The sequence below is a fragment of the Carcharodon carcharias genome, chromosome 9, assembly GCF_017639515.1.
Source record: "Carcharodon carcharias isolate sCarCar2 chromosome 9, sCarCar2.pri, whole genome shotgun sequence".
Classification (NCBI taxonomy): domain Eukaryota; kingdom Metazoa; phylum Chordata; class Chondrichthyes; order Lamniformes; family Lamnidae; genus Carcharodon; species Carcharodon carcharias.
The window spans coordinates 135,830,786-135,844,912 of NC_054475.1; positions in this window are offsets into that span (position 1 = coordinate 135,830,786).

The following is a 14,127-nucleotide window of genomic DNA, read 5'->3' on the forward strand; positions in this document are numbered from 1 at the left end:
GGATTCTTTCCTTTCTCCTTTGGTCATGTTTTGAAACTTTGGTGGCTCTCTGTAGCCATCAGCCCTTCCTTTGTAGTTTTTCCACACTTTTCTCAGAATCCCTGTGTCTCTTGTTTCTTTAAGCACTTGAAAAAAAAATCACTGCAGCACTTTCTCCACTAGCTAGTTCTTTCGTTTTGCTAAAAACAAAAAACTGCGGATGCTGAAAATCCAAAACAAAAACAGAAACAGAAATACCTGGAAAAACTCAGCAGGTCTGGTAGCATCGGCGGAGAGAAGCACAGTTGACGTCTCGAGTTCTCGTGACCCTTCAACAGAACTCTTGTTTCAGAATTCTCTTTCGTTTTTGCAGATCCTTTTGTTTCTCTTTGAACTTCGGGAGCACTCCGAAAGATTTCTCAGCCTGTCGGATTGGAGTCCAATTATTCTGCTGCACTGCTCCCTTCTAACTTTTTTTTTCTTTAATCTTCAGACAGCAGCAATTTTAAAAAAAAATTAACTCCACAGGGACTTTGTTGTTTCTGAACCTTGCGCTTCGGGAGTGTCAGTGGGCGCGCTTTTTTAAAACTAGTAACTTCCTTTTACTAGCTGTTTCATTGTTTGAGTGGCATTACTGCAAAGGTCTGGTGTCCTCATCACCAATTTGTTACGTTTAACTATTGGTACTGCCTATACCCTTCCAGAGGTTGATAAATACTCACAGAGGCGCAAAGGTGGTTGAACAAGGTGCGTCGTTTATTGACTGCAGTAACTGAACTAACCAAAACAAACATGAATGCTGTGACCCCACAATGCCCGGCTGCCATGTACGGCAAAGTCAATAAGACATTCAAAAGACATTCAATACACGCCATATCCCTACGGAGAGTACAACTCAAAAGCCAAGAGAAATGTTCAGTCATTACGGATTACCAGAACAACTTGTGACCGACAATGGACATCAGATTGTCTCGCAGGAGTTTGAGAATTTTTTGAGAAGTAATGGGATTCATCACATCATCTCAGCACCGTACCACCCATCCACCAATGGATTAGCTGAGAGATTTGTTCAAAAGATGAAACACGCTTTAAGTTCAGCACAAGGACATTCCTTCATTCAAAAGTGTCTGGACACATTTCTGCTGACATACTGAAACACATCATGTGCTACGACTAAAGCATCTCCTACTAATGGGGTGGCAACTGTGCACATGCTTTGATCTGCTGACACCAACAAAAACACGATAAGTTGTACAAGATCAACAGCACAACCAAGCGGAGAAAAGAGCACAAAGATCAAAGCCAAGAAGTTTCTGTCCTGGACAGAAAGTTCTAGCTTGTAATTATGCTACCGGAGCTAAATGGGTTCCTGCTCTGGTGATTGCTCAGACAGGACCTGTTTCGTACACAGTCCAAACCACAAATGATCTCACCTGGTGGAGACATGTTGACCAACTGTTCCAAGTCAAGCACAATCTAAGGATACACCTCTTATGGAAGAGCCATCTCCAAGTCAAGAAATGCCGACTCCAGTCTCACTCCTCAGTCTAGCTCGACTGAAGTTGAGGTTGTTTCCCCTTCGGCTGCATTAGACAGAGCCTTGGATTCTGATGCAGGTCCTGGGTTGGCATCGGTCTCTGTTGAGCATTGCTCTTTCAAAGTGCCAGAAGTCTGTCACAACCTACACTGGGAGAGAAGACCTCCTGAGCATCTAAATGTATAAAGTCAGAGTCTTGAGATGGGTCCAGTGGGCATAGAGGCAGTCTACCCTCATCCCCTAGTCCAGAAAATGTTTTGTTAAACTGACATATTCAATAAGGGGGAGGAACATGTTATGTATTGAATGTCTTTCGAATGTCTTTTTGACCTTGCCGTACATGGCAGCCAGGCATTGTGGGATCACAGAGTCCATGTTTGTTTTGGTTAGTTCAGTTACTGCAGTCAATAAACGAAGCACCTTGTTCAACCACCTCTGTGCCTATGTGAGTATTTATCAACCTCTAAAATGTTATCAGCAGTACCAATAGTTAAACATAACAAAGGTGTCTCATTGAGTGTGGTGCACTGTGTTTGGTTGAATTGACTGCCATGGTTGAATAGCTGGCAGTGTAAGCTGTGAATTATGGGATTACCCTAATGTAAGCAAATTCATGGGAATTTCCAGTCAAGTGAATGATCATAAATCTGTAGCTTTGATACTTGAATATAAACAGAAGGAAGCAATTTGTACTGTTGTGAAAATTTAGTTCATAATTCATGTGTTTTGGAATATAAATTTTAGTTTTAGGAATTAAAGTTTAACTGTTGAAAATAGGGGCATCTGGTTGAGAAACTGATAAAAAAAAGCATTTCAAAAAACAATGCAACTCAAACAAATCTGGGTTTATTACATTTAAAAGGTACCCTGCGTTTGACTTGCAAGGTTAGAGTTGACAGTGAAAAATCTTGGAACAAAGAATAAGCCATCTCTAAGCTTGAAATAGAATCAGGGAGTCTAGAGAAAGTGTCCTGAAATTCCATTAATAATATAAACTGTTCATACAGGTTACAGAATCAGGGTTATGTTGAAGTTAAAATAATTCATATGCATTACTCTTTGAACCATTCCAAAGAGCATTGTCACAGAGGTAGTGATTCAGGGTGGATCCTTGGTTAGAAGGTTCTTTTGTTTAATTTATCTGTGTGTGCTTGCTGACAGAAGCAAGCTATTCAGCTTGAGAGCAGATAGAGTCAGTTGCAGATTTAGCCTTGTGCAGGCTACAGCTCAATGAGCTGGGACAGCCAAAAACAAAAAATAGTCAGATAGACCTGCACTTCAAGCAGAGAAAATACTAACTTAATTATTCATCATGTGGAATGCAGGCGGGGGCTCGAGCTCAATATGGATTCCACAAGGGAAAATCAGCTGGAAGATTTGCTCTAGTTTGCAGTTAGTGGAAGAAATCAACAGTGGTCCTCACAGAACTTTGTGCTAGAAAGCAGTCAGCAGAGTTAGCTTGGAAAATTGTAGGGAGGCAGTTGGGTATCTGCCGGCAATGAAAACAAGGGCCTGTGATATCCACAGTCATAAGGTCTGTAAAGAAATGGTGAAGGGTCATGTAGACAAGGAACTAATGGAAGGACCCCCTTAGAATCCTGTTTCAGAGAATAGCAGGAACACTGAGGAGAAATCAAAGTGGTGTTTGGGGGGCTGTGTCTATACCTTTGGTGCTAGGAAAAGTGAATGAACCTTCAAGATTGTTGTAATGTATAAGGGAATTCTTGGGGGTCAGTGGAGGGGGAATTATAAAGTAGAACTGAGTTTATGGCAAAAATAATTATAAACTATAGTATTGAGTTAATGATGCTTGCTTTATTTAGTTTCTCTACATACAATAAAGTTTGTTTTTGTTTAAAAACATGAAATTTTGTGGCATAGATCTATTGATTAATGGCTGGATGTCTTTTTTAAACATTAACAATCCCTAAAAGGATTGCAATAATAGGACAAGAGGGTTAAAGCGTACTTACTATCAATATGACATTAAGTGCACAGAAGGAGGGAACTTAAATGGCTAACTATCTGCCTAACTGGCCCCCTTTTTGTAACAGTCAAATTTCTACTGCTGAGAAAGCTCCTTTAGAGACTATATTCAGCAGGATGGGTTAATACCTGTCAGCAGTGTGCAGCTTTCATTTCACGTTTCCTACTGCTCTTTTGTGCATTGTCTGTAAAAGCCATTTGACAGTGATTCTGATCAATATTCCTTCACATATACATCCATCACTCAAAGCAACAATGCTGTAATATGGAGTGTAACTTTCAGGACACTCCGCTTTAATTTATTCTGTCCTCTCACATCTTGTCTATAGAAGTCATTTGTCTACATTTGTGATCAATACCACTGTTTAAATGTTTCTACAATTTTCAAACTTTACTTAAGAAGTACAGCTACTCAATTTAAAAGGCCTACAGGTCTGTTGCCCGACAAACTGTTCCACTCTATTTGCAAGCAATCAGAATGATCTGCTTTATGGTACTGATACTGCAATGTGTGTTTGGTAGACAGATGAGAAAATAAATCCACATCTACACCAAAGCTATCACTTTCTTAGAGAGATTTATTGGCAATCAGTTCAGCAGACAAAAAAAGCCATGATCATCCCAGAAATGTATTGCTAGCACAGCAATCATTCCAAACTCACCTTGGAGAAGGTTTCCTCTCTGTGTTAAATTCTGAGGTTATACTTTACAGACCAATTTTTAATTTTGTTAATCAAATAGGAGGGAATTCTACTTAATGATCTAACCCAACAAAGTAGGAAACTAGGGTGGTGAAGTCTGCCGCTGCCCCATTCACTGTAATGAATTCCATTTTTTCTCTTGCTATTTTAACAGTTGAAATTGTGGGCCTGTGACCTCTTAATGGGCCCTGAAATAACCACAACAGCTAAAATAGCCCAGGGAGAGTGTCACATGAAACTGGAAGGTCTCCATTTAAGCTGCATTCCCTCACAGGGACTTTCCTAGACAATGGAAGGGAACCATCTGATGTCAATGCCAGTTCAATGCAGACTGATGAGAAAGAAACAGTAAAGGTGACAACTATGCAAAGACCTTGCAAATGATCTTTTTTTCTTACAACGTATCAGTCTATAGCCCCCATGCTGGCCCAAAAGATAGAAGCACTGCCTAGTAGAACAGTGATCCATTCAGACCTGTGGGTCCAGTTGTGATGCTGGCTCTACCCTTAACCAACTGATCTCAACTGAAGGCAGCAGGAAGAGTGTGCAATTGGCCTCTGTAACCAGGTTAACTGTCCAATAACCCCTTTGAAAAGCATGTGCATGTGAGCATTGGATGAATTCAAGATTTTCTTGTCTATGATGCTCTTATAGTCGAATAGTTGTTACTATTTATTGTCCAGTCTCATGCATGAATCGTCACTTTGGCGAGGTACTGGGAAGTCTCCATGCCTTCAAAAGGGAGGAAAAACATGTATATTATTTTTACAATAAGTGATAGCGGGGGGTGGGGGGTGGGGTTGGGGGGGGTCGGTGGGGTGGGGGTGGGGTGGGGGTGGGAGGGGGGATTTTTGTCCCACCATCACTGGGGCAGTAATGGGCTAAAATTAACTCAACAACTTAATACTGACTGTCTGCCCATTCTGATTCTTGGAAGTACCTTGATTTAAGTTGCTTGAGCTTCTGCCTGAAATATTAATTGATGAGGCAGTTGACACAACTGAAGCAGCTCTGACCTAATGCCATTTTCATCCCTATCCATGTTGTTCCCATAGTTCCTCAACCCGCCAGAAAACCAAAGTTGGGAGGCAGCCCTTTCCAACCTGCTCTTAGTTAAAACATTTAACTCATGTCTGTAACCTGTTCTCCACTCCCCTCCTCAGTTCTGGTCAAAGACCAAATACCAAAATCTTATCATGTCCTTGCTTCTTTCAGCATTTGCAGGAATAATTAAAATAATTAATTTGGGTAATGTTAACTCAGTGCAAATAAATGGGTGATTCTTCTATTAAAGTTGCAGGTGGGGGAATTTTAGCGCTCTTGAGTTTCACAAAATCTTGAGGGATCAGGGTATTGCTTATTGTAATACAAGTAAGAATACTAACTTGGTAAATAATCATTCTGTTTATTAAAATAGTGTTATGCATAAGTAAAATATGCTGCAGAATGCATTTTATGATTCGTTACTATATAAAAATATAATAAATAAATATAATAGAACTGTCACTTATAATGCTGAGTGCTTGGATAATTACACTAGGTCTTGTCACTGTTTTCAACCATTAATGTGAAAACTCATTCAAGGAGAGTGCTTGGTTAGGCATCTTTTCATTGCTGCAATATTTTATTTGTTTGTTTAGCTAAAATGATTGGATAAAGTGAAAATTTTCCTCACCACAGGAGTGTTCCCATTAGAATGACATTACTTTTTTTAAAATGAGTTTTCATGTTTATGGAAGTATTGAAATGAAATGCTTCACATTCATAGATATTCAGTTAACAGCTCAGGCTTGAAGCTCCCCAAATCATCACCACACAGGTAGCAATCGTGCTTACAGTTACTGGGACCTGTGGACTACCTCATAAATCTTCAGGCCAGCAATCCTGCCCTTTTGCTGATATTGCCCCTGCTTTGGGTCATAGCGAGGTTCCTGAAATTAGTCAACAATTGTCAGGTACCCCTGTCATTTGGGGCACATCTAGGTCATCCACCATATAAAACAAGCTCAAGGGACTAGGATAGGTGCCTGGTCTGAAGTGTGGGATGTTGGCTTCCCCATTGAAACATTACTTTTTTGCCCCAAACAGCCTCAACTTTGGGATGCAGATCTGGCTCCCATGGCCAACGGCACTATTTGTGACAGAGATTGCATCCTCAACAGACCAGTCAAGACTTTTTTGCCCCAAGGCTGGGAATTTATGTATCTGGGTGCTAACCCTAGTTTCAAAATGTGTTGACATTGAACTCCCAGCAAAGTTACAGTGGAAGTTTCATAACTGCCATTGCTTTTCAGGAATAGAATTCTGCATTTGCGCACAAGTTCAAAGGACTTATGTTGAGTTACTATAACTGTCTTTTTTGCATTTGGACGGATTCTTTCTTCCATACTACTTTTTAAACTGTGAAACTGTCATGTTAATTCCATCTTCACTATAGTCTCTGGTTTTTATTTGTGTTATTAGGCTCTGCTGGTTCACAACAAAAACAGAATTACCTGGAAAAACTCAGCAGGTCTGGCAGCATCGGCGGAGAAGAAAAGAGTTAACGTTTCGAGTCCTGATGACCCTTCGACAGAACTAGGTGAATCCCAGGAAGGGTTGAAATATAAGCTGGTTTAAGGTGGTGGTGGTGGTAGGTGGGGTGGGGTTTCAGTGGGGGGAGAGAAGTGGAGGAGGGTGGTGTGGTTGTAGGCAAAAGCAGTGATAGAAGCAGATCATCAAAAGATGTCACAGATGGCAGAACAAAAAAACACATAGGTGTCAAAGTTGGTGATATTATCTAAACGAATGTGCTAATTAAGAATGGATAATAGGGCACTCAAGGTATAGCTCTAGTGGGGGTGGGGGGAGCATAAAAGATTTAAAAATATTTAAAAATAATGGAAATAGGAGGGAAAAAGAAAAATCTATATAATTTATTGGAAAAAAACAAAAGGAAGGGGGAAGAAACAGAAGGGGGGTGGGGATGGAGGAGGGAGGTCAAGACCTAAAGTTGTTGAATTCAACATTCAGTCCTGAAGGCTGTAAAGTGCCTAGTCGGAAGATGAGGTGTTGTTCCTCCAGTTTGCGTTGGGCTTCACTGGAACGATGCAGCAAGCCAAGGACAGACATGTGGGCAAGAGAGCAGGGTGGAGTGTTGAAATGGCAAGCGACAGGGAGGTTTGGCTCATTCTTGCGGACAGATCACAGGTGTTCTGCAAAGTGGTCGCCCAGTTTACGTTTGGTCTCTCCAATGTAGAGGAGACTGCATTGGGAGCAATGAATGCGGTAGACTAAGTTGGGGGAAATGCAAGTGAAATGTTGCTTCACTTGAAAGGAGTGTTTGGGCTCTTGGACGGTGAGGAGAGAGGAAGTGAAGGGGCAGGTGTTACATCTTTTGCGTGGGCATGGGGTGGTGCCATAGGTGGGGGTTGGGGAGTAGGGGGTGATGGAGGAGTGGACCAGGGTGTCCCGGAGGGAACGATCCCTATGGAATGCCGACAGTGGGGGTGAAGGGAAGATGTGTTTGGTAGTGGCATCATGCTGGAGTTGGCGGAAATGGCGGAGGATGATCCTTTGAATGTGGAGGCCGGTGGGGTGATAAGTGAGGACAAGGGGGACCCTATCATGTTTCTGGGAGGGAGGAGAAGGCGTGAGGGCGGATGCGCGGGGGATGGGCCGGACACGGTTGAGGGCCCTGTCAACGACCGTGGGTGGAAAACCTCGGTTAAGGAAGAAGGAGGACATGTCAGAGGAACTGTTTTTGAAGGTAGCATCATCGGAACAGATGCGACGGAGGCGAAGGAACTGAGAGAATGGGATGGAGTCCTTACAGGAAGCGGGGTGTGAGGAGCTGTAGTCAAGGTAGCTGTGGGAGTCGGTAGGCTTGTAATGGATATTGGTGGACAGTCTATCACCAAAGATTGAGACAGCGAGGTCAAGGAAGGGAAGGGAAGTGTCAGAGATGGACCACATGAAAATGATGGAGGGGAGGAGATTGGAAGCAAAATTAATAAATTTTTCCAAGTCCCGACGAGAGCATGAAGCAGCACCGAAGTAATCATCAATGTACCGGAGAAAGAGTTGTGGAAGGGGGCCGGAGTAGGACTGGAACAAGGAATGTTGCACATACCCCATAAAGAGACAGGCATAGCTGGGGCCCATGCGGATACCCATAGCCACACCTTTTATTTGGAGGAAGTGAGAGGATTGAAGGAGAAATTGTTCAGTGTGAGAACAAGTTCAGCCAGACGGAGGAGAGTAGTGGTGGATGGGGATTGTTCGGGCCTCTGTTCGAGGAAGAAACTAAGGGCCCTCAGACCATCCTGGTGGGGGATGGAGATGTAAAGGGATTGGACGTCCATGGTGAAGAGTAAGCGGTTGGGGCCAAGGAACTGGCAATTGTTGATGTGACATAAGGTGTCAGAGGAATCACGGACGTAGGTGGGAAGGGACTGAACAAGGGGAGAGAGAAGGGAGTCAAGATAACAAGAAATGAGTTCCGTGGGGCAGGAACAGGCTGACACGATCAGTCTACCAGGACAGTTCTGTTTGTGGATTTTGGGTAGGTGGTAGAAGCGGGCCGTCCGAGGTTGGGCGACTATCAGGTTGGAAGCTGTGGGAGGAAGATCCCCAGAGGGGATGAGGTCAGTGACAGTCCTGGAAACAATGGCTTGATGTTCAGTGGTGGGGTCATGGTCCAGGGAGAGGTAGGAGGAAGTGTCTCAAGCCATTGTTCCAACCTGGTAGTCGCCCAACCTCGGACGGCCCTCTTCTACCTCCTACCCAAAATCCACAAACAGGACTGTCCAGGTAGACCAATCGTGTCAGCCTGTTCCTGCCCCATGGAACTCATTTCTCGTTATCTTGACTCCCTTCTCTCTCCCCTTGTTCAGTCCCTTCCCACCTACGTCCGTGATTCCTCTGACACCTTACGTCACATCAACAATTTCCAGTTCCCTAGCCCCAACTGCTTCCTCTTCACCATGGACGTCCAATTCCTCTACACCTCCATCCCCCACCAGGATGGTCTGAGGGCCCTTAGCTTCTTCCTCAAACAGATGCCCGAACAATACCCATCCACCACTACTCTCCTCCGTCTGGCTGAACTTGTTCTCACACTGAACAATTTCTCCTTCAACTCCTCTCACTTCCTCCAAATAAAAGGTGTGGCTATGGGTACCCGCATGGGCCCCAGCTATGCCTGTCTCTTTATGGGGTATGTGGAACTTTCCTTGTTCCAGTCCTACTCCGGCCCCCTTCCACAACTCTTTCTCCGGTACATCGATAATTACTTCGGTGCTGCTTCGTGCTCTCATCGGGACTTGGAAAAATTTATTAATTTTGCTTCCAATCTCCACCCCTCCATCATTTTCATGTGGTCCATCTCTGACACTTCCCTTCCCTTCCTTGACCTCGCTGTCTCAATCTCTGGTGATAGACTGTCCAACAATATCCATTACAAGCCTACCGACTCCCACAGCTACCTTGACTACAGCTCCTCACACCCCGCTTCCTGTAAGGACTCCATCCCATTCTCTCAGTTCCTTCGCCTCCGTCGCATCTGTTCCGATGATGCTACCTTCAAAAACAGTTCCTCTGACATGTCCTCCTTCTTCCTTAACCAAGGTTTTCCACCCATGGTAGTTGACAGGGCCCTCAACCGTGTCCGGCCCATTCCCCGCGTATCCGCCCTCACGCCTTCTCCTCCCTCCCAGAAACATGATAGGGTCCCCCTTGTCCTCACTTATCACCCCAACAGCCTCCGCATTCAAAGGATCATCCTCCGCCATTTCCGCCAACTCCAGCATGATGCCACTACCAAACACATCTTCCCTTCACCCCCACTGTCGGCATTCCATAGGGATCGTTCCCTCCGGGACACCCTGGTCCACTCCTCCATCACCCCCTACTCCCCAACCCCCACCTATGGCACCACCCCATGCCCACGCAAAAGATGTAACACCTGCCCCTTCACTTCCTCTCTCCTCACCGTCCAAGGGCCCAAACACTCCTTTCAAGTGAAGCAACATTTCACTTGCATTTCCCCCAACTTAGTCTACCGCATTCGTTGCTCCCAATGCAGTCTCCTCTACATTGGAGAGACCAAACGTAAACTGGGCGACCGCTTTGCAGAACACCTGCGGTCTGTCCGCAAGAATGAGCCAAACCTCCCTGTCGCTTGCCATTTCAACACTCCACCCTGCTCTCTTGCCCACATGTCTGTCCTTGGCTTGCTGCATTGTTCCAGTGAAGCCCAACGCAAACTGGAGGAACAACACCTCATCTTCCAACTAGGCACTTTACAGCCTTCCGGACTGAATATTGAATTCAAGAACTTTAGGTCTTGACCTCCCTCCTCCATCCCCACCCCCCTTCTGTTTCTTCCCCCTTCCTTTTGTTTTTTTCCAATAAATTATATAGATTTTTCTTTTTCCCTCCTATTTCCATTATTTTTAAATATTTTTAAATCTTTTATGCTCCCCCCCACCCCCACTAGAGCTATACCTTGAGTGCCCTATTATCCATTCTTAATTAGCACATTCGTTTAGATAATATCACCAACTTTGACACCTATGTGTTCTTTTGTTCTGCCGTCTGTGACATCTTTTGATGATCTGCTTCTATCACTGCTTTTGCCTACAACCACACCACCCCCCTCCACTTCTCTCCCCACCCCGAAACCACCCCCACCCCACCACCCCCCACCACCGCACCCCCACCCCCCCCAACCTTCCACCACCACCACCTTAAACCAGCTTATATTTCAACCCTTCCTGGGATTCACCTAATTCTGTCGAAGGGTCATGAGGACTCGAAACGTCAACTCTTTTCTTCTCCGCCGATGCTGCCAGACCTGCTGAGTTTTTCCAGGTAATTCTGTTTTTGTTTTGGATTTCCAGCATCCACAGTTTTTTGTTTTTATCTCTGCTGGTTCAATGTCTACTGCTTTTTCCCACTTTCGCTCTTGTCTGCTTTACCCTCATTGTGTTATCATTTTAAAGAAGGATTGTGCAAATGGAATAGTGCTGTATTAGGAGGTCAAGAGATTTTATTTAGAAATTGAGAGTTTGCATTTCTTGCAGACTGTTGGATTAAACAAAAAAAATCTTTGGGAATAATTGTCCCAGATTTGCACTAAGTGCGGTAGTGGGCATGAGAAAGATGTTTTACCGTTGACTACAATGGCTGGTTTTCTCAATGTATCATCCACTTCCCGCCTCATTAGTTATGCAGTTGCAATAAACATGCTGTCTCACTGGCAGGCAGCTTCTGAATTGCCCACCATGCTGTTACCTCACCATTTCCTCACTCAGGGTGCCATATCTGAACTATAGCTGTGGACACAGTTCTCAATGCTTGCAGCCCAGGAATGCTCCAGTGAAGACATGGCCCTGAAAGCCAAGAAGAGTTCAGTGACTCATCATTGGAATGCCACTCTGGCTGCAGGAGGTCCAGCAATTTCACCACTCTGACTTGGGAGGCAGTGACAGTGTTGGTCAGTGCCAATGCTGCACGGAAGAGGTTGGCCTCTAGTGCAGAAAGAGGATGAATTATCTTATCTGTGTCTCCAGGTAAGGCAACTTTCTCATCACTCTAAGCTCACACTCACAAGGCCATCACACGTTCTTGACTTTGGAATTCTCCTCGTCAAAAGGTGATTGAGGCAGAGTCATAGAAACATAGAAACTAGGAGCAGGAGTAGGCCATTCGGCCCTTCGAGCCTGCTCCACCATTCATTATGACCATGGCTGATCATCCAACTCAATAGCCTGCCCCGACTTTCTCCCCATACCCTTTGATTCCTTTTGCCCCAAGAGCTATACCTAAATCCTTCTTGAAAACATCCAATGTTTTGGTCTCAACTACTTTCTACGGTAACGAATTCCACAGGCTCACCACTCGCTGGGTTAAGAAATTTCTCCTCATCTCAGTCCTAAAAGGTCTACCCCATATGCTCAGACTTTGACCCCTGGTTCTGGATCCCCAACCATCGGGAACATCCTTCTTGCATTATCCTGTCTAGTCCTGTTAGAATTTTATAGGTTTCTATGAGATCCCCCTTCATTCTTCTGAACTCAAGCGAATACAATCCTAATCGACTCAATCTCTCCTCATATGTCAGTCCCGTCATACCAGGAATCAGTCTGGTAAACCTTTGCTGCAATCCCTCTGTAGCAAGTACATCCGTCCTCAGATAAGGAGACCAAAACTGCACACAATATTCCAGGTGTGGTCTCACCAAGGCCCCGTACAATTGCAGCGAGACACCACTGTTCCAGTACTCGAATCCTCTGGCTATGAAGGCCAATATACCATTAGCCTCCTTTACCGCCTGCTGCACCTGCATGCTTACCTTCAGCAAATGGTGTACAAGGACACCCAGGTCTCGTTGCACATTCCGCTCCCTCAATTTATAGCCACTCAGCTAATAATCTGCCTTCCTGTTTTTGCTACCAAAGTGGATCACCTCACATTTATCCACATTATACTGCATCTGCCCTGCATTTGCCCACTCACTCAGCTTGTCCAAATCACACTGAAGCATCTCTGCATCCTCCTCACAGCTCACCCTCCCACCCAGCTTTGTGTCATCTGCAAATTTGGAGAAATTACATTTAATTCCCTAATCTAAATCATTAATATATATTGTGAATAACTGGGGTCCCAGCACCGATTCCCCCACTATTCACTGCCTGCCATTCAGAAAAAGAACCGTTTGTTCCTACTCTTTGTTTCCTGTCTGCCAACCAGTTTTCTATCCATTTCAATACACTACCCCAGTCCCATGCACTTTAGTTTTACACACCGATCTCTTAATTTGGGACTTTGTCAAACGCCTTCTGAAAGTCCAAATGAACCACATCCACTGAATCCCCCTCATCAACTCTACTAGTTACATCCACGAAAAATTCCAGTAGATTTGTCAAGCATGATTTCAGTTTCATAAATCCATGCTGACTCTGTCCGATTCTGCCACTGTTATCCACATGCTCAGCTATGAAATCTTTTATAATGGAGTCTAGAATTTTCCCCACTACTGACATCAGGCTGACTGGTCTATAATTCCCTGTTTTCTCTCTGCCTCCCTTTTTAAATAGTGGCATTACATTAGCTACCCTCCAATCTGTAGGAACTGTTCCAGAGTTTATAGAATCTCGGAAGATGACCACCAATGCATCCACTATTTCTAGGGCCACTTCCTTAAGTACTCTGGGTTATCAGGCCCCGGGGATTTATCATCCTTCATTGCCATCAATTTCCCCAACACCATTTCGTTACTAATACTGATCTCTTTCAGTTCCTCCCTCTCACTAAACCCTGTGTTCCCCAACATTTCTGGTATGTTATTAGTGTCCTTCTTTGTGAAGACAGAACCAAAGTGTGTATTTAGTTGGTCAGCCATTTCTTTATTCCCCATTATAAATTCCCCTGTTTCTGACTGTAAGGGACCTACATTTGTCTTCACCAGTCTTTTTCTCTTCATATAACTATAGAAACTTTTACAGTCAGTTTTTATGTTCCCTGCAAGCTTACTCTCGTACTCTATTTTCCCCTTCTTAATCAATCCCTTGGTCCTCCTTTGCTGAATTCTAAAGTGCTTCCAATCCTCAGGTCTGTTGTTTTTTCTGGCCAATTTGTATGCCTCTTCCTTGCATCTAATACTATCTCTAATTTCCCTTGTAAGCCATAGTTTGGCCACCTTTCCTGTGCCAGACTGTAATAAACAATTCTTGCAGTTCACCCATGTGCCCTTTGAATGTTTGCCATTGCCTATCCACCATCATCCCTTTAAGTAACGTTTTCCAATCCATCATAGCCAATTCACGCCTCATACCTTTTTTCCTTTATTAGGATTCAGGGCCCAAGTCTTAGAATCAACTACATCACTCTCCTTGATGAAGAATCCTAACATATTATGGTCGCTCATCCCCAAAGGGCCAC